Here is a 22,003-nt window from a genome sequence, read left to right as displayed (position 1 = left end):
ACTGGTTCAATTTTAGTGCACCAATTGAAGTGTTTGATAATCTATGAAAACAAGGCACACAATAAAAATCAAAAGAAAAGCCTTGTCAAGGTCCTACAACAAAGATTTGTTAGTCGTTTGGATTGTTTCAAATGATCACCCCTTCCTACAAGCACACAAGTCAGGTAAATTTTAGATCCAAAATACTTTGTGAAATAGGGGCCTTCAACAAAATGATTTTGCTTTCAAGACAAGCTGCACCAATTTCATTAGCTAAATCATAAGATGTTATCTCAAAAAAAACCAGATCCGAAATCCGAATGATGAAATAAAACCTCAAAATTAGATCAAAAACTGAAATGCAAAAGCTAAAACACAAACGCAGTTAAACCTAACACAAACACGATAGAAAAATGCAAACACGCCTATATCCATCACAGACGCATCTTCTAAACATAGACGCGACTCCTGAACATAGACGTGTCTGAGAACCTCACAAACATGATTCGGGAACACAAACGTGACCCTGTAATATGCAAAAAAGTAAAATAATGTCGAAGATGCAGACACGATTCCAGAGATTACAGACGCAGCAAAAAAGCAAAAATGAGATCTCAAACTGCACAAATGAGAAAATGTCGAAAGGTTGTCGGAAATGTTAGATCTGCAACTTCAAAAACACAAAATCTGCAACAAAAGATGTTAAATGCAAAAGGGACAAGAGTCCCACTGGGCGTACCAAAATGTTTATGGTAAAAATGGAATAACAATATTGAAAGACTAAATGAATTCAACCACAAAAACCCTAGCCTAACAATCAACAAAGATCCACCATAACATATGAAGATTACCTAAGACTATGCAAATCAAATGAAATCCCAAAGATTATACCATCACATGTTCAATAGGGTTTGGATCTCCATTCTTCCTATCTCCATTGATCTTGCTTGATATATTTTCTCTCAGATTTTATGTGTGCACAAGAGCTCAACAAAGAACGGAAATGTGGTTGTAAGTAGACTTGATTGCATATGAAAGTTTGAATGCTAGAGTAGTTGGGGGTTGATAATGAAGGAAGCATCTCCTTATATAGAAGACACAATAAGAAATGGAGGGATAAGATTGAGAGGTGTAAAAGATAAATGGTCAACTAGGATTAGAGGGTAGGTAGAGAAAATAAGAAAATAATGAGAAGGTAGGTAGTGTAGGAATTAATTAAATAAATTAAAGATTTATTTAATTAATAGAAGAATTAGGCTTAAAATAATTAAATAAATAAAGATATTTATTTAATTAGACTAGACAATTTTAGGTGTCTACAAAGTCTATTTGGCTCACAAGTCAAAAATGCTCATTGCACCAAAAAATGTCAATGTTGTCAAACAACATTTTGACAATATTTGGAAAATTTGTAAAAATAAGCAAAAAGGTGGTTATTGGTCTATATGTGGGCATTATTTGGGTGGTGAGTGACTATTTAAAGCCTCACACGACTTTGTATCAAGTTGGCATTCGAAGAAAAGAAGATTTCAATACAAAAACTCAAGATTTTGTCATTTTTCTCACACTTTTTGCTCCAAATGGTATAGTAGTCCGTACTTCCTGAGCATTTGGCCGTACTATTTTCATTTGGGAAGTTGTGTCATGTTACTATGCTGGTGTGAAGTTTTAGCATTGTAGCAAAATTATTTTGTTTTACCCTGTTCTCGGCTAAGTAAGGGTTTGGCTTCAATAACAGAAGCAACTTGATTTTATTTGGCTCTTTCTCCATGGCCTCTGAGAGTCAAGTTGTTGTACATAGCCTTCTTTTACATACAAGTTTTTTTTTATTGGCAATGGCAAAGAAAGTGGTTTTCGTTGCTAACTAGGGCAGCTCCTATAGCTTGGCTAATGAACTTTCATGGTGAAAACAAAGTTGCTGTACAAACCCTCACCAAGTGAACCTTATTTTGGTTTCCTAAGGTGGAATGAAGTTTGATCAGAGCTTGTAATCCATATGGAAGAGTGTTCCAATGAATAATTAGTTGAGAAATTCATTTTGAGCAGCCAAAGTATTGAAATACAATGGTTTTTTAGCACTTTTTCTCTTGAAACTTGGTTGCACATCAAGTGTTTGTCTTTATGCTTGTAGGGCAGGAAGTTGGAAGGCTTCATAATGATGGTACAGATCTTCTCAAGAGATTTGGTGGTCTGAAGAAGTGTTTGGAATGGTGTTGGGGTGTTAGAAGACTTGAAACCCTTGTAAACCCTTGTTTTTAGGCACATATATAGGATAATCATTGTACGGCCCTGTCAGACCTCCTCATAGAAAAAATTTGAAAGATCTCCATAAAGGGTATCCATAAATACAAAGGTTTCATGAGGTTTTTATCAGTTTGTGAATTTATAAGCATTTTAGTAGTTTTAGAGGGCTAATTAGGGCTCTTTTCTAGAAGCCCTGTTTTGAGTTTTTCCTCAAATCAGGTAAGAAGATAAATTGAAAGACCATAAAACCAAGTTGAATTAAGCCTAAGAGGATGTTAGACAATGTTCTAAACCTCCTGCAACTCTTGGTGTGTGATCTTGGTGTTTGGAGCAAAGAAGCAAAGTTTCACCTTTGTGAGACTTGAGAGCAAGTTTGAATGAAAACAAGAACTAACATGGTAGGAATACCTTAGGGTTGGTTTGAAGCATAGAGAAGAAAATAAATCAAGGAAAAATACCTAAATAAGTGACAAAACCTTCAACAATTACCTTTGAGGGAACTTGCAAGCCAAATTGATTACAAACACACAATTTGAGCCAATTTTTTAGTATCTCCCTATCACTAAGGTGGGCACTGAGGTGTGCACCTTTGATGCATTGTGTTCAAAAATTTTCAGAAAAGGCAAAAAAAATTAAGATTATAGAATTTCCTTCAGAGAGTAAAAAAAAAACGCAAGTGCCAAGGTGTGTGCACCCGGGTGCCCACCCTCGTGCACAACTCAACCATGGTGGGTGCCAAGGTGTGCGCACCAAGGTTCCCATCCTAGCAAAGGTGCACGCGAGGTGCACACCTGGGGAAAACTGGACAATTAACATAACTTCTGACTTTGTGCGCATATTGGAGCATACTTTGGAGCGCTCCTTGGTGCGCACCAAAGTGCGCGCCAGGGTGGGTGCCAAGGAGCCAAGGTAGGTGCACACCCAACACCCGGGCTTGGGAAGCCCCAATGCGAGAAACCCCACCAAACACTCAGACGAAAAAAGGTGACCTAATGGTCATGCCAGAAACCCCTCTTGGCGCTTGGACAAAAAAGAGGGGGCGCTCCAATAACCCCGCTTCAGAGCACACCAACAACCCCACTTTGGAGCGCACCAACAACTCCAGTTCGGGGCTAGGAAGCCCTAACCCGGAAAGCCCCCACTCAACATTTGGACAAAAAAAGGTGCCCCAAGGGGTGCACCAGAAACCCCACTTCGAACCTGGGAAACCCCAACGTGGAAAACCCACCAAACGCTTGGACCAAAAGGCGACACGAGGGTCGCACCAGGAAACCCATTTGGACGCTTGGGCAAAAAAGTAATGTGCACCCAAAGCCCCTACCCAGAAATAGCATTAACACTAAAAAGCCTCACTAAACACTCGAATGAAAAGGTGGATCAAGGGTAATGCCAAAAACCCCACTTCTACTTCTGACCGAGGCAATCCCAACCCGGAAAACCCCCACTCAACACTTGGACAAAAAAGAAGTCGCCCACACCAAAAACCCCATTTTTGGATCCAAGGAAATCTGAATCTCGAAAAACCCCACCCAGTATTTGGACGAAAAATGCGGCCCAAGGGCCGCCCATCTTAGCACCCGAACGAGAAACCCCTCTTTGAAGCTTGGAAAACCTCCCTCAGCCCTTAGATAGAAAGGTGGCCCCAGGGTCGCATCGATTTCATCCACACTTGGCACCCAGGCAAGAAAAAGAGTGCACCCCTTTCAGGTACACTAAAAACCACACTTGGCTCCCAGACAAGAAAAGAGTGTGCCACAAACCACACTCAACCCTTGGACAAAGAAAGGACGACCAAAGGTCGCACCGTCAGTAACCCCACTTGGCACTTGGATGAGAAAGTATGGCACGTGCCCCCTAAGGCACACCAGTAGGAACCCTGCCTCGACGGACTCGGGAGAGAGAGGGAGCGAGAAATGAAGAAGGTTATAACTATAAACCCCACCTATGGCAGAGCCAAAAAGAGGTCGCACAAATCGAGGCAACAAAGGGCTAAATCTCAGTGGATCATGGCAGCAAGGCCACTCTACCACTTACAATACCCTGTCGCTTATTTAAGTCATCTGCAAAAGATTCTTCTTGTCGACATCTTGAAATCGTTATCCAAGGTTGCTCCGACTAGGCAGTTGCACCGATCGAAGGTAGCTAATGACACAAGCCTCTAGGGGTCCAAGACAACCCCTACTGTGGTTCGCGATGTAGCCGAAGAGAGAGATGTGCCGCATCTAGAATGGATTTTGACTTAGAGGCATTCAGTCATAATCCGACACATGGTAGCTTCGCGCCACTAGCTTTTCAACCAAGCACGATGACCAAATGTGTGAATCAACGGTTCCTCTCGTACTAAGTTGAATTATTGTCACTATTAGGTCCCAGAGACAACTGAGAGGGGGGGGGTGAAACAGTTGTTAAATTAATTTAAACCAAAAACAACTTAATCAACTTTCTTCTTAATACCGGTGAAACAGTCTTTTATACCGGTGGACAGTTTTATCAGATAATTGCAATACCGGTAAAGATTAATGCATGAAAAAAGACAAAGTCATCCACAACACATAACACCAATATTTGCATGTGGAAACCCTGTAAAGGGAAAAACCATGATGGGAAACCTTACCCACAATTAGATGATACTACTACAAATAGTAAGTGTATACAAATGGGGTCTGCACATGCAAAAAGGCCAAGCGCCTAGAGCTCACTGCTCAAACACAAAATGGGAGTCACACTAACTACAATTGGATGGTTAAATCCAATAAGAATGTACTGCTCAAAATAGCATCTTCATATGCTAGATTCAGTACCAGTGTAGTTCTGATTGTCTTTACAAAACCCTCCTTCAACCTTCAAATGATGTCTGCATGTATAGCTCTGCTTATTCTCGCATATACCTTCACACAATCCTTTTTCGCATTCCACATTTGATCTTACAAATAAGATCTTACATTTATACCATAACTTAGGACCAATTTTAGTAGGTCGGCTCTAAAGGATATTTTACAATAAAATCATTTTACAAACAAAACAATATCCGATGCAATAACCGATTCAACATGTCATCTTGATGCATTTACAACAATAATAGATCATCTCCATAGCATGTCATGTTGATATGGAAAAGATAAACTTGTCAGTGCATAACCTGGACCAATTTGCCAGTAACAACAAATATGCAAATACGAATATACCAATAAACAATTCTTCAAGATAAGATGTCCAAACAATGTCTTCGACATTACCAAGTGTTTTTCATGCCATTCCAAGTGCCGATGGTCATTATATCGTGCCAGTGTACCATATACCAGTGATTGTGCATAAGTCACTAGCTTGCCGGTGAATGTTGTTGAATCTCCAAAGTGCTAGAGTTTTAGTAGGTGTTGACATCAATGACAAAACCATACCAAAATACCAACAATCTCCCCCTTTAGCATTGATGGCAACACAAGATGGAAAAACCATCAAAGTGCCAAAAGAGAAATGCCAAATACCAAAAACCAACAATCTCCCAAAAAGAGATCATAACCAGAAATCAAAATAGAGAGTAATAATCTCTCCCAAATAACAATCTCTCCCCCTGGGAGTAACATGTATTTTCCTTGTGTTTTTCCATACCAATCTCTCCCCCTTTGACATCAAATGCCAAAGATATTACAAAACCAAGTTCATATACAAAATACAAACCAATTTAATATACCAACTACTCCCCCTGAGAAGTAGCTTCCTCATAAAAGCCAGAGTAAAAGATTTCTCTGTTAATTTTGCCGGTTGATGATAGATATCAACTCTCTAAGTGTCTACTGATGGGGTATGACCCCAAGTTAATCTCTAAGATATTCAAAAGTTTCCTTAGGTAGAGGTTTAGTGAAAATATCTGCAATCTGCTCTTTAGTATTCACATAAACCAGTTTTATTTCTTTTGCTTCAACATTTTCCCTTAGAAAATTCAGTTTGATGGAAACATGTTTTGTTTTAGAGTGTAGTACTGGATTCTTAGATATATCAATTGCTGCAGTGTTATCACAATAGATAGTAATAGGTTCCTTGCACTTTACCTTTATGTCTTTCAACATTTGTTTAAGCCATAGTACCTATGTACAGTTAGTTGTTGCTGCAACATATTCTGATTCTGTTGTTGATAAAGATGTACAACTCTGTTTCTTACTTAACCAAGAAACTAGTCTGCTTCCAAGAAAAAATGCTCCGTCGGTGGTGCTTTTTCTATCATCCACATCTCCTGCCCAATTTGCATCTGTGTATGCACATAATTCAAAGTTTTCATCTCTAGGATACCATAATCTAAGATTTATAGTGCCTTGTAAGTACCGAAAAATCCTTTTTACTACTAATTCATGATTTTCTCTGGGATTACTCTAAATCTTGAAACAATACATACTGTATTCATAATATTAGGTCTAGTTTGTGTCAAATACAGTAAACCTCCTATCATAGATTTGTACCTTGTTGGATTTACAGGTGTAGATTCATCCCTTAGTGATAGTTTGTCATTTTTAGTCATAGGTGTGCTTACTAGTTTAGAGTTCTCCATCCCAAATTTCTTTAGTAACTCTTTCAAGTACTTGGATTGACTCAAGAATATACCTTTATCAGTCTATGAAATCTGCAATCTTAAAAAGAATCTTATTTCACCAATCATAGACATTTCAAATTCTTGCTGCATTTCAATAGAAAAATCTTTACACAATCCATCTTCTCCTCCAAAGATTATATCATCAACAAAAACTTCTATAACCAAGATGTCATCATTAGTCACTTTATAATATAAGTTGTTGTCAGCATTACCTTTAGAAAAACCAATTTTCAAAAGATACTTATCCAATCTTGCATACCAAGCTCTTGGAGCTTGCTTTAATCCATACAAAGTTTTCCTTAACTTGCAAACCATATCTTTGTCATCTGTCAAAGAAAATCCATCAGGTTGTTCAATGTAAACTTCTTCTTCAAGATCTTCATTCAAAAATGCACATTTAATATCCATTTGATATACTTTGTAGTTCTTGTGTGCTGCAAAAGCCAAAAATAATCTAACTACCTTAATTATAGCTACCGGTGCAAAAGTTTCATTATAATCAATTCCTTCTTTCTGAGAATATCCCTTACACACTATTCTTGCTTTATTTCTAATAACCTTTCCATCTTCATTAAGTTTGTTTCTGAATACCCATTTGGTTCCAATTACTTTTTTATCTTTAGGCCGGGGAACTAATGTCCAAGTGTTATTCTTCTCAATTTGTTCTAATTCTTCTTCCATGGCTTTAGTCCAATATTTATCTTCACATGCCTCATTTACTAATGATGGTTTAATTTGTGAAATAGGACATACCTCTTCATTTTCCAGTCTTCCTCTTGTCATAACTCCTTTGTATTTGTTTCCAATTATCTAATCTTTAGAATGATTCAATCTTACATACCGGGGTGTCTTCGTTTGCTATTGATCCTCAGTCACAGTGGAATTTTTAGATGGTACAGGTGTAACTAGATCTTCATTCTGTATCGATGGGTTCAGTGTAGGTTCATTTGTTAAAAAATTTGTTGCCAGTTCAGAGTCTATATACCTTGAAGTTCCTCTGAATTGTTCATCAATCTTCACATTTGTACTCTCAACAATTTTCTGCAATCTTTTGTTAAAACATCTATATGCTTTACTCTTAGATGAATAACCAAGAAATATTCCTTCATCACTTCTAGGATCAAATTTTCCAATATACTCATCTCTTCTGATATAACATTTGCTTCCACATATTCTGAAATATTTAAGAGTAGGAGTAATACCAAACCATAGTTCATGAGGGGTCTTACCGGTTTCACCTCTGATGTGAACTTTGTTGAATGTATAGACCGTTGTACTTACTGTCTCTCTGCAATATACATGTGGTAGATTTGCTTCTGATAACATACTTCTAGCTACATCTAGGATAGTTCTGTTTTTCCTTTCAACAACTCCATTCTATTGTGGTGTCTGAGGTGTTGATAGTTGTCTTCTGATTCCATTCACTTCACAGAATGTATTAAATTCCTTAGATGTAAATTCTCCTCCTTGATCTGATCTTAAACATTTGATTTTCTTATCGGTTTCATTTTCTACCATAGCTTTGAATAGTTTAAACTTTCCAAGTGCTTCTGATTTTTCTCTGAGAAAAGTAACCCAACACATTCTAGAATAGTCATCAATGATTAGCATGAAATATCGATCACCTTGTAGGCTTTTAGTTCTAGCTGGACCACATAAATCAGTGTGAATTAAATCAAGATCATTATTGGATTTTTCTGGAATACTTTTGAAACTAGCTCTATCTTGTTTTCCAAATTGACATTCCTTACATACTGTATTGTGAGATTTGACAATTTTAGGTAAATCTCTAACTGCCTTAGTAGTACTGATTTTTACTATGCAATCAAAGTTTACATGATAGAGTCTCTTATGCCATAGCCAACTCTCATCAATATGTGCAATCAAACATGTCTTTTCAATGTTATTCAAATGAAAGATATTACCTCTAGTCTGATTACCGATTGCAATTTCTAAACCAGTTCTATTCATGATTTTGCATTTACCATTTTTGAATTGTAACTGAAATCTTTTCTCAACTAATTGACCAACACTCAAAATATTATGCTTTAAACCTTCAACATAGTAAACACTGTCAGTGTTATGCTTACCATCAAGAGATACTGTACCCTTTCCTTTGATCAAACAAGCTTTGTCATCTCCAAATCTCACTAAGCCTCCATTATATTCTTGAAAGTTCAAGAATTTACCTTTATCTCCCATCATATGATGTGAGCATCCTGAATCAATGATCCACTCATCCTTTACTTCAATTTTAGCTGCCAAGGCCTGCTCTACCGATTGGACTATAGGTGTCAGTTGATATTCTGTTATAGCAACAAAAACCCATCCATTGTCTGTCAGATCCTCATCAGAATCATCAGTCACACCTTCATTAGCAAGATAACAAGATTTGTCTTTATTCTTCTTAAATTTGTATCTCTGATATTCAGGGTTAGGCTTGTATGTCCTTCTAGCTTCTTCTCTTAGTTTAGCATGTCTATCAGGGCATCTTGAAGCCATATGACCAATCTTAATACAGTTAAAACATTTAAAGGATGCTTTACCTCCATACTTACTTCCAACTAGACCTTTAGGCATTTTCCTTGCAAATAGTGCTTCAAGTTCTTCAAGTTCTTCATTTTCTTTCCTACTTTCCTCTAGTTATCTTGCATAAAAGGCTTTCCAATCAGATTTGTCAAATGATGATGCAGATGATGTTGATGCTTTAAAGGCTAAATCTGTCTTTATAGTAGCAACAGGACCAAATTTTTGAATTTCAAAGGCTGATAGTTTTCCAATCAATGTATCCCTAGTTACTGATGTATTAGGCATTGTTCTTAACTCATTTATAGAAGTAACCTTCATTTTATATGCCGGTGGCAATCCTCTTAAAACTTTTGAAACAATTTCATCCTCATTTAAGGTTCCTCCATAACATTTAATACCCAAAAGAATTTCATTTACTCTTTCCATAAAAGTAGAAATCCTTTCATCTTCTTCCATTTTTCAGATGTTCATACCTGACCTGGAAGCTTTCAAGTTTTGCAATTTTGACTGTGGAATCTCCTTCATTCAGTGTTTCCAAATGATCCCAAATAGCTTTAGCAGTAGACCTCTCTGATAATCCCATGATTTGTTGATCTGATAATGCACTCAAAAGTGCTTCTCTTGCTTTGTAATCATTTTCTTCATCTTTAGTCAAGTTAGGTGGATTAGGCTGACTGAAGGTGGGAGTAGTATAACCATTCTTTGTAACATCCCAAATGTCCTTTCCAATGCAATTCAAATGTGTCTGCATTCTGATCTTCCATATGCCATAGTTGGTTCCATCAAGTTTAGGACTATCCTTCCTGAAATAGTTAGTAGACATTTGGATCTCCTCAAGCTATTAAACTTCTATAAAAAGAGGACTAGGCTCTGATACCAATTGTTAGGTCCTGGAGACAACTCAGAAGGGGGGGGGGGGGGTGAATCATTTGTGAAATGAATTTAAACCAAAAACAACTTGATCAACTTTCTGCTTAATACCGGTGAAACAGTCTTTTATACCAGTGGATAGTTTTATCAGATAATTGCAATACCGGTAAAGATTAATGCATGAAAAAACACAAAGTCATCCACAACACATAACACCAATATTTGTACGTGGAAACCCTATAAGGGGAAAAACCATGGTGGGAAACCTTACCCACAATCAGATGATACTACTGCAAATAGTAAGTGTATACAAATGGGGTCTATACATGTAGAAAGGCCAAGTGCCTAGAGCTCACTGCTCAAACACAAAATGGGAGTCACACTGACTACAATTAGATGGTTAAATCCAATAAGAGTGTACTGCTCAAAATAGCATCTTCATATGCTAGATTCAGTACCAATGTAGTTCTGATTGTCTTTACAAAAACCCTCCTTCAACCTTCAAATGATGTATGTGTGTATAGCTCTGCTTATTCTCACATATACCTTCACACAATCCTTTTTCGCATTCCACATTCGATCTTACAAATAAGATCTTACATTTATACCATAACCTAGGACCAATTTTAGTAGGTCAGCTCTACAAGATATATTACAATAAAATCATTTTACAAACAAAACAATATTCAATGCAATAACCAATTCAACATGTCATCTTGATGCATTTACAACAATAATAGATCATCTCCATAGCATGTCGTGCTGATCTGGAAAAGATAAACTTGCCAGTGCATAACCTGGACCTATTTGCTGGTAACAGCAAATATGCAAATATGAATATACCAATAAATAAATCTTCAAGATAAGATGTCCAAACAATGTCTTTGACATTACCAAGTGTTTTCCATGCCATTCCAAGTGTCGGTGGTCATTATATCCTGCTAGTGTACCATATACCGGTGACTGTGCATAAGTCACTAGCTTGCCGGTGAATGTTGTTGAATCTCCAAAGTGCTAGAGTTTTAGTAGGTGTTGACATCAATGACAAAACCATACAATAATATCAACAATCACGGCGCGGATCATCAGTAGGTTAAAACTAATTTGTCTCATGATAGTCTAAACCCAACTCACATTCCCTATTGGTGGGTGAACAATCCAACACTTGGTGAATTCTGCTTCACAATGATAGGAAGAGCCAACATAGAAGGATCAAAAAGCAACGTTTCTATGAACACTTGGCTTCCACAAGCCAGTTATCCCTATGGTAATTTTTTTGACACCTCTAGCTTCATATTCTTAAAGTCTAAAGGATCGATAGGCCACACTTTCACAGTTTTTATTCGTACTGAAAATCAAAATCAAATGAGATTTTACCCTTTTGTTCCACATGAGATTTATGTTCTCGTTGAGCTCATCTTAGGACATCTGCATTATCTTTTAACAGATGTGTCCCAGCTAAACTCCCCACCTGACAATGTCTTCCTCTCGGATCGGCATGCCTAGATGCACCTTAAGGCCAAAAACAGGGGCATTGCCTCGTCTCCGCCTCATGAAATAAGTAAAATAATGTTAAAATTAGTGGTATTTCACTTGCACCGAAATGGCTCCCACTTATTCTACACCTCTCAAGTCATTTCACAAAGTTGGACTAGAGTCAAGCTCAACAGGGTCTTCTTTCCTCGATGATTCCGCCAAGCTTGTTCCCTTGGTTGTGGTTTCGCTAGATAGTAGATAGGGACAAAGGGAATCTTCTTAATCCATTCATGAGCATCACTAATTAGATGACGAGGCATTTGGCTACCTTAAGAGAGTCATAGTTCATCTTAGAGTCATAAGGTTTTAAAATTTGATTTTAGAGTGTACTTATTTAAATGATTTCAAATGATTTAAATAATAAAATTTTTATCTAAAGGTGATAGTGGTATGGTGATGAGAAGATTTTAAGATTATTTTAGTTAAGAATAATTTAAACATGCTACCATTAATTAAAATGGTGACAGAATATGAATGGTGATGGTAAAGGTTAACCCACCTCGGTATAGTAAAATTAGAAGTGTAGTAGAAATCAATCATTTTCAGGATTGATTCTCATTCATTGGCCAACTTTGATATTGAACCTAAGCATAAGAATTGGCATACCTTTAGGGTTTAATAATTTTTTAATTCGGCAACCAATAGATTAGTGACTCTACTAGGGAAATAAGTGTGTTTTTCATGATCAAAGAGTTAAGGATTTTATGAATTGGAGCATTTTCTTCATATATTTTGAAGTTTGAAGACATGGAGAAAATTGTTGTAGCAGTGTTGACGACATGTTTTGAATGACTCTGCTATTGGAGAAGACACATAAAAGAAAATTAATTCTAAAGGAACATAATAGGTCACTGAGAGGGGGGGTGAATCAGTGATATCCAAAAACTTGAAACCTCCTAGAATATTAAATCTATAAGAACCAAGGCTTAGCAATTATGAACAAATGCATTAAAGTAATTTGCACACACACATAGAAGGCAATCCCATAACACAAGATGTATGAGGAAAACCCAAAGTGGGAAAAAACTCAATGAGAAAAGTTGTTGGAATCTACTACTCCAATCCAACCTCACATTGAAACAAATTACAACTTTTATGGGTACCAACCCAAATAAGCACCAACCCTTTCTTTTATGAGCACCTGCTCAAAGGAGTACCTATCCTTGCTCTGAGCACCCACTTAGAGAATTACAATGGCTAAATGATAAATTTGAAAACAATGAGTCACCTTGTTACAAATGAGTTTTGTAACCCTTACAAACTGATTAATATGTACTCATTGCTACTTTGAAATGATGTCCTCTTTGATGTATCTTTTCTGCCCTTGGGTCACTTGTATACTCACTATCTCTAAATGCACATACTTCTTTTGAGAAACTCTCTATCTTCAGCATTCTACTTTATCTGCATACACATGCCTTTCTAATCTTCTCTCTACATTCTACCTTTTCTTTCTTATGCCTTGTCTGCTTCTCTTCACAAGAACTTCATTCATTTTGCATACACTTCAACTCTGCAATCTAATCTCTTTCTTTTCTACACCTTTTTGCATTCTAAGATTACACCTCTCTCTGTCCTACAACACTTCCATTTATGATTACATACCTTGTATTTTCTCTTATGCTCACTTCCTTCTTCTATATCCACTCCTCTCTTTTTTGCAGTGCACTATATCTCTTTATCTTTGTAGCTCACTTCTTCTTCTGCCACACACTTCTCTTTTCAGTTGCTGCTCACACTTCTCTTTTTATTTTAGCTCAGTTCTCTACCTTTTCTTAATTCCTTTTTCTTTCTCAAAATATTTTCCTTTCGGTTATGCAATCCTTTACATTTCTCTACAACTCTCCACTTTCTACTTCACTGAATACACTCTATTATTGGCTCAACACACACTCAGTATTTTCTCTTCTAGCTTTGTCATTTGCCAACATAGCATTGCCAACTCAGCATCACATAAAAAATGTCTACATTTGATCATCTCTGCACATTTGCGATTTTCCCTCCAAGAAAGAATACAAAATCGTATTGCAGCTTGAGCCTCTAAGAAATCAAATCTGATCCTCTGTACATTCCACTCAGACATATAGCCATCAATAATAAATTTTATCTCATAGTGATCTTCTAAATTCATATTATACTTATGTGTTAAGATTACTATAATTAGTAATATTATGTTTTCCATCTCATTCATGGATTTTACAAATAATTCTGGAGCTACTCGACTTGTAGTATCATACCTTCTTGACCTACTCGACCTGTCTTGATTGGACCGTAAACAACTTCATTTATTTTCACCATCTCTACACATAAAAGCTTATATCATTCAAGTCCACATATATTCATTCTGATTCCCCAATTCTCCAATTCGATCATCTAGGTCACCTGGTTAACCATAGTCAAGCACCCATGTGGACCATGTATCAATCAAGCTGCATTCGTGGCATTAAAATCTCCTCATACAGTAAAAAATCTTCAATTCGGGTTTTATTGGCAAGATACTGCATGGTCATATTTAACTAAAACCCTTATTGTTGTGATATTAAAGGGTCACCAAGAACAATTTAAGTCTTGTCGAAAAGAGCAAGTCTCTCCAAAGGGAAAATTAGTGTTGGCAAGACATAGCATAGGTTACACTGAAGAGAAGTCCATTATCAACAAGAATCTTTGAGGTCACGTCAAAAAGGTCTTTTCACTGAGTCTCAAGGGGGTTGACATGAAGCAATATGTGTTATTAAAACCCAAAGTCTCCTTTAAAAGATGATACTTCTCCAAGACTTTGCATGAAGTCACACTAAACCAGATCTCATGTTGGCTAGATGGCTCCCCAGTCACATCAAACAAAGATATTTTAGTGTAGTTCAGAGGGGGCAGCTAGAAAGAAGAATTGTCTTGTCGAAGAGAAAGGTCACGGTGAAATGCCTTCCACCACAGGGCTCAAACAAACTGTCACAACCTGGGAGAACAAATATGTGGCCACCACATGACACCATTGAGCACAATAAACAAGGAGTATGTCATTAAGACCTCATAAAGTCACATAAAAAATGGGGAAAAATGGACAAAGAAGAATAAGGGGGTCTCACATGTACATGTCGTCTTCTGGGTGGAACAATGAGAAATAACCATCTGAATACCTATAGAGCACATGGGCAAGGCAGTGGCTAGAACTCCATGAAGGGTCATCACCAAGGGGGAAACTTATTTAGGCTAGACAAAAAACATTACACCGTAAAAGGTATTTCGGTATAGCATCAAAGGTTTGGCTCGAGACGGTTTGAGTCTTACCAAAAGGCAAGGTCTTGTTGAATGAAATAACATATTGCTTTGATAGGAAGATGTCACAAGGAAACCAAGAGACCTAAACACAAGGAAGAGGAACCCCACACAATCAGGCCACATCTTGGATGAACCAATCGATGATCTCCAAATGATATAGGCAAACACATGAATAAAATGGCCCACATGAACACAACTTTGCATGAATGAACCAAGTAAGGATTGCTACCTAGACAACTATGTACACAAAGATAAAGTGAGCTCAGCAAAGGCCCCACTGATGGGAAGACTATTTCATTGTAGCTCCACAGGAAGCTGAAAAAAGAAGTGAGTCTTGTCAAAAGGTAAGGTCTCACTGAAACATAATGTATATCACCCATATAAGAAACATGTTACACTGAAAAAAGTAACAATAAATGATCACAATGATAGACAAGGTCACATTGAAACACATGGATGTCACTGAGATAAAAGGAGGGTCTTACCGAAAACTATCAAACATATGCATTTTCACCATTTTTATTTGAAACAAGAATATATCAAACCTAAAGGATTCTGCAACTGATCAATTTCTATTCTTATATCTTCTGCAACCTACAACTACTTGACGTAGTTGACATCAATGACAACATTATGCTAACAATCTCCCCCTTTGGCATTGATGTCAACACCCAAATCTCATTCTCCCCCTTTGACAACAATGGAAAAGAAGCTGGCTACCTGTAAAAATCCATCTGAGATGTGAAAAGAGATGGCCAAACATCAATACCAATTAACAAATCCTCTAATATGGAAATAGTAGACTCCCCCTTAGATGTATCTCCCTACTGAAATATTTCCACTTGGACGTAGCCTCTCATGACGTTGTAGCAAAGGCACCCAACCTATGATTATTATGTATATTTTAACCTAAACACATCTCCTCCTTTGATTTAACTCACTTTTCATCTCTTTTGTATCCAAGTTCTACCCCTAAGTAAATGCATTATGTTAACCTACATGGGACTAAGATACTTAACCTCTTTAGTTGTACCCAATTTTATTCAATTAGTTGACCCTGTATTCATTTTTGTGCATTTCTTCACTTGTATTCATGTGTTTCACTTGTTCATATATATTTTGTTAACCCTATGTGTCAATTTTTCAAGAATCTCCCGCTAAACCATAAGTTTTTTCTACCAATTCACCTACAACAAAAATTTGTGTTTGCAACAAGTGCACCCATATAATTGTATACACCTCTACTACCTATATTCTAGATGAACCATTATTACAATGTAAAATCTACAACTAGATGAACCATTATTATGATATAAAGTCTATAGCTTATGCTTATCTATTTTCATCCATTCACTCTCAAGATCAACACTTGGGCTCATACAAAGTTTGAGATATATGAAAACTGTGATTTGAATCTTACTGTCCTTATTGTCCTTCATATCTGCTACATCAATCAATTCTCTTGAATTCTTTGTTCTTGCAAGCACATAGCCTCCATTACACATACACTCAACTATTGTACCATGCACACTATCCTTATATCTTCAACAATAACCTGTATATCCAATCCATCTCAACTAGTGTTGGTATTTTGGTATGGTTTTGTCATTGATGTCAACACCTACTAAACTCTTATCAACTCTGGCACTTTGTAGAATCAACAACATTCACCGGCAAGCGACTCATGCACAGTCACCGGTATTTGGTACACCGGCAAGATATAATTATCACCGGCACTTGGAATGATATGGAAAACACATGGTTATGTCGAAGACATCATTTGGACATCTTGTCCTGGAGTTTTGTTCATTGGTATATTCATAGTTGCATATTTGTTGTTACCGGCAAATAGGTCTAGGGTTACACCGGCAGGTTTACCTTTTCCAGATCAACATGGCACGCTATGGAGATGATTAATTATTGTTGTAAATGCATTAAGCCGACATGTTCAATTGGTTATTGCATCGGATATTATATTGTTTGTAAAATGTTTTTATTGTAATATCTTGTAGAGACGACCTACTAAAATTGGTCTTAGGTTATGGTATAAAAATGTGGAATGCGAAAAAGGATTGTGTGAAGGTATATGCGAGAATAAGCAGAGCTATACACGCAGACATCATTTGAAGATTGAAGGAGGGTTTTTGTAAAGACAATTAGAACTACACCGGTACTGAATCCAGCATATGAAGATGCTATTTTGTGCAATACATTCTTATTGGATTTAACCATCCAATTGTAGTCAGTGTGACTCCCATTTTGTGATTGAGCAGTGAGCTCTAGGCGGTTGGCCTTTCTGCATGGGCAGACCCCATTTATGTACACATACTATCTACAATAGTATCATCTGATTGTGGGTAAGGTTTCCCACCATGGTTTTTCCCCTTATAGGGTTTCCATGTACAAATATTGGTGTTATGTGTTGTGGATGACTTTGTGTTTATGTTTCATGCACTAATCCTTACCGGTATAGCAATTAACTGTTAAAACTGTCTATCGGCATATTTAACTGGTTTACCAGTATTAAGCATTAAGCTGGTTAAGTTGTTTTTGGTTTGAATTATTTGACAACTGATTCACCTCCCCCCCCTCTCAGTTGTCTCCAGGACCTAACAACTACTTCATCTCATCATATATTGCAGTTATATTATTTCTTCATTATCCTCGTGTAGTCATATTAGTTATTCCACTTTTATGCTTCACCATAACTATCCTTTCATTGATTCAATGAATTATATATTTTCTTGCTGAAACATAGCATTTATTATGAAGATCTATGTGGCTCATATAACATGTATAATCCCTTCAATCCTAAACTCTAAGCAGTGATATAGATTAGTCTTTTCACTAGAGAGCTTTGTTGTTAAACATTTGTTTACTATGACTCATCTGCAATCTTTCAACATGGACAATTTTATGTAATAAGAACAATCTACAATCTATTGTTCAACAATTGTAGCAGTACACAGCCTTATATATACAGTTGTCTTTACACAGTGGACTAAATGCCAACAATGTCAAGTCTTGATATCTTACTAGGGCATAATTTCTATCAATACATACAATTACAACAGACATGCAAAATCTTAACCAGCTCAACCTCAACTACAATAAACATAAAACAACCTTTATTCTAATCAACTTCTCTATCATTATTTCTTATCTCTTTGAACCACTTGTCCTTCCTATAATTAGGGGGTGAAAGATGTTATCATGCTCAACTCTCCCTAAGGATCTACTTCTCCTTAAGCTTTGGGAGATGTCACCCGAGCATGAAGTGCATCATGCTAGCCCATTCAATCATCTTTCTTGTTTTTCTCATTATTTGTATTTTGTTTCATTCTCCAAATTGCTTTATCTCCTTCCTTTTCTTAATTGCAACCTCTGGAGCAACATCTATCAAATTCTTTGGTTTGATAGTTCTTTTCTTACAATATTTTGTTGTGTAACCAATATTGTTGTAGTAGTTGTTGGCACAAAACAATGGATGTTAAACACAACACAATACTCAACTTAGAGACACAAGTTTCTATCCGAGTGTAGTGTCATAAAATTACAACCCCAACAATTTTTTACTGCATTAGGGTCCTCACACATGCAAAATCAAATCCTCTAGCCTAATAGGAGACCAGTTATTGCTCGGCTTGTGAAAATAGCTTCTTCCTTGGCCTCTGCATCACCCTGACAACATTCCACCCTGGAGAAAGGGGTAGGACAAGGACATGGCACCACTGTGCCCCCTTGGACAGGGGCATGGTGCCCCTGTCCCCGCCCTATTTGGGGGTAGGAACTTCCTAGAGCATGCATTGTGGGTTGTGCAATGAGAAGGAAAACTCTCCTAATGTCGGCCCGTGAAAAAATTCAAATCTACCAACATGTATTTAAGGGGCATTCGTCCTCTCATTTTTATAAGGTTGGATGAGTGGGGAATTCACAAGTGATCAAGCATTCAAGCATTATTTTCCAGCATTGAGCATTCTCAAGTCTCCCTTCAAGGCTAGGTGTTGCATTCAAGTCAAGGATTCAACCATTGAAGAGGAGATTGATTCCAAAATTTAATTACACACAAGCACTTCTATCAACATTTCTACTACAACCTCCCTTGAGGTGATTTACAATTTAGTCTTTCATTTACATCTACTTGAAAGTACTTTCTTTAATTACCTGGTTAATTCCAAAACTGGGGTTTGACCTAAAGGTAAATCCCCAATCCCAACCCATTTTCCTCTCTTTTTTATGTGTAGATTGTAGGTGTGCAGTTGTACTTTCGAATTCGGGCTTCATTTGCAGAGGCGGAAAAACCCTTTTCCTTTCACGCATTTTTCGGAGGATCGTGTACATTTCTGCCACTATTTGGGAAACTTGTCCCCAAATTTGCAGGGCAACTTTGTCTCGACATTTTACTACCAAATTCAGGTGCACAACTTCATCCCATATTCCAATTTCAAGTTATAATCAGTTCTTTGTCACTTTTGCACTTCATAATTCAATCAATTTTCTTTCTAAATCAAACAAGGAAGAGGGGATCAACTTAGCATTCCCAATTCATTGAGAATTCAAACTACCATCTTTGTGTGGAGAGATTGAATCTAGTGAATTATCATCTCCCCTTCCTAATGTAATGGTGAAATGTATTTGAATGGTAAGCGATAGCGAAACTCTCATCTCTCTTTGAGGGAAAGGGTAGTTTTCCTTCTTGATTTATCATTCACCATTTTCCCACCATTACATTTTGGAACCCGACATCTTGCATGCTTTCCTTTAAACAACATTGCATATTTTTCATTTACAAGTTTCAACTTTCTGCAAACTTAGTGGTTAATTCATTAAAAACCCTAGTTTTTTAAATTAAAATTGAACTTGTGATTTGTAAAAATTGCTTGTAATTATCTTAGATCTGAAAATTGTTTTGTTTGTCAAATTCAATTTCCTCGTTGTCTTGTTCAATTTGCAATTAAAATTTACAAAATTAAGAGTTACTTGTTAAAACCCTAATTTTCAAAAATCATCTTGAACTTGTGCAAAAAAAAAATTGGATTCAAATTTAATTTTGCAGTTTTCTGATTGTTCTCAGATTTGTTTTCAATCCTACAATTCAAATTTTTCAGTTTCCCCCCTTTTTTCCCAAAATTCAAATTTCAAAATTAAGTGGTTAGGTCATCAAACCATAATTTCAAAAATTAATTGGATTTTGTGTGAATTTCAAATCAATTTCATTTACATTCAGATTTCTAAACATTTTTCAAGGTGTCCCTATCCATTAGGTTTGACCCTTTTTCAAAATTGCAATTCAATTCCTCTTTTTCTTAAAAACCCTAATAGGGTCCTATTTTCACATTTGTGTCTTCATTTAAAATTTGCCAATTTTTTGGGGTTAGCTTTAAAATCATCGTAATATCCATCCCTAAATTTTTTGAGAAAAGTTAGTCGGACCATGTGTGTTCCCGCCACGATTCCTTGGCCTCTACATAACCATGTTTGCACTCTGCCCTATAGAAAGGGGTAGGACAGGGGTGTGGTGCCACTGACCCCCCTTGGATAGGGGCATGGCACCCTTGTCCACCAAGGATAGGGGCATGGTACCCCTGTCCCTGCCCTATTTTGGGGCAGGACCCTTCCTAGGGTTGCATTGTTGGTTGTGAATTGGGTGGGAAACCCCCGATGTCGGCCTGTGACGAAAATTAAATCCACTAACATGTATTTAAGGGGAATTCATCCTCTCATTTTCATAAGTTGAAGCTGGATGAGATTGGAGTGGATGAATTTGCACAAGAGATCAAGCATTCAAGAGCATTCAAGCATTCTGACATTCTTTTCTAGCATTGAGCATTCTCAAGTCTCCTTTCAAGGATAGGTGTTGCATTCAAGTCAAGGATACAACCATTGAAGAGGATATTGATTCCAACATTCAATTCCACACAAGCATTTCTATCAACATTGCTATCACAACCTCCCTTGAGGTGATTTACAATTCAGACTTTCATTTACAGCTACTTGCAAATACTTTGTTTCATTACTTGGTTAATTCAATAATTGGGGTTTGACCTAAAGGCAAACCCCCAATCCCAACACATTTTACTCTCTTTTCTATGTGTAGGTTGTAGGTACACATCTGTACTTTCATATTCAGGCTTCATTTGTAGAGGCAGAGAAACCCTTTTCATTTCGTGGATTTTTCAGAAGACCGTGTACGTTCCCACCACGGTCTGGGAAACTTTTCCTCAAATTCATAGGGCAACTTCGTCTCAACATATTACTATCAGATCTAGGTGCACAACTCCATCCCATATTCCGATCTCAAGTTATAATTAGTTCTTTGTCACTTTTGCACTACATAAATCAATCAATTTCATTTCCAATTCAAATAAGGAAGAGGGGATCAACTTGTCATTCTCATTTCATTCAGAATTCAATCTTCATCTTTGAAGGTCGAATCTAGTGAATTTCCTCTCCTCTTCCAAATGTAACTTTGTGAAAAGTGTTTGAAGGGTAATCAATAGTGAAACTCTCATCTCTCTTTGAGGGAAAGGGTAGTTTTCCTCTTGATCTATCATTCACCATTTTCACCATATTACAAGGACCAAAATTGGCAAGGCTTTGATACCCATTAAAAGGAAGAAAAGGTGCATAAAATGCTTTCTAAAACTAATCTAGTGGGGGAGATAGTGCAAATTTTCTTACAAATCTTAACTATTACTGAATAATAAATACATCTAGAAGGAGATAATAAACATGCAAATAATATACCACAATAAACACATGATATACATGGGGAAAACCCTTTCACATAGTACTTTGTATTGCAAGTAAGCTAAAAGTTACACTACAAGATCAACACTTAGCTTTTTCAATAGGAGTATACAATCAATAATCTCAAATCTAGATTAATTCCAACACATAACACTTCACCTATAAAATATAATATGCATAATACTCTACAAGACAACCTTATATAGAGAAATACAACTAATGAGGAAGATTGGA

Source organism: Cryptomeria japonica, chromosome 11 (assembly GCF_030272615.1).
Source record: "Cryptomeria japonica chromosome 11, Sugi_1.0, whole genome shotgun sequence".
Lineage (NCBI taxonomy): Eukaryota > Viridiplantae > Streptophyta > Pinopsida > Cupressales > Cupressaceae > Cryptomeria > Cryptomeria japonica.
Note: the sequence above shows the minus strand (reverse complement) of the source record.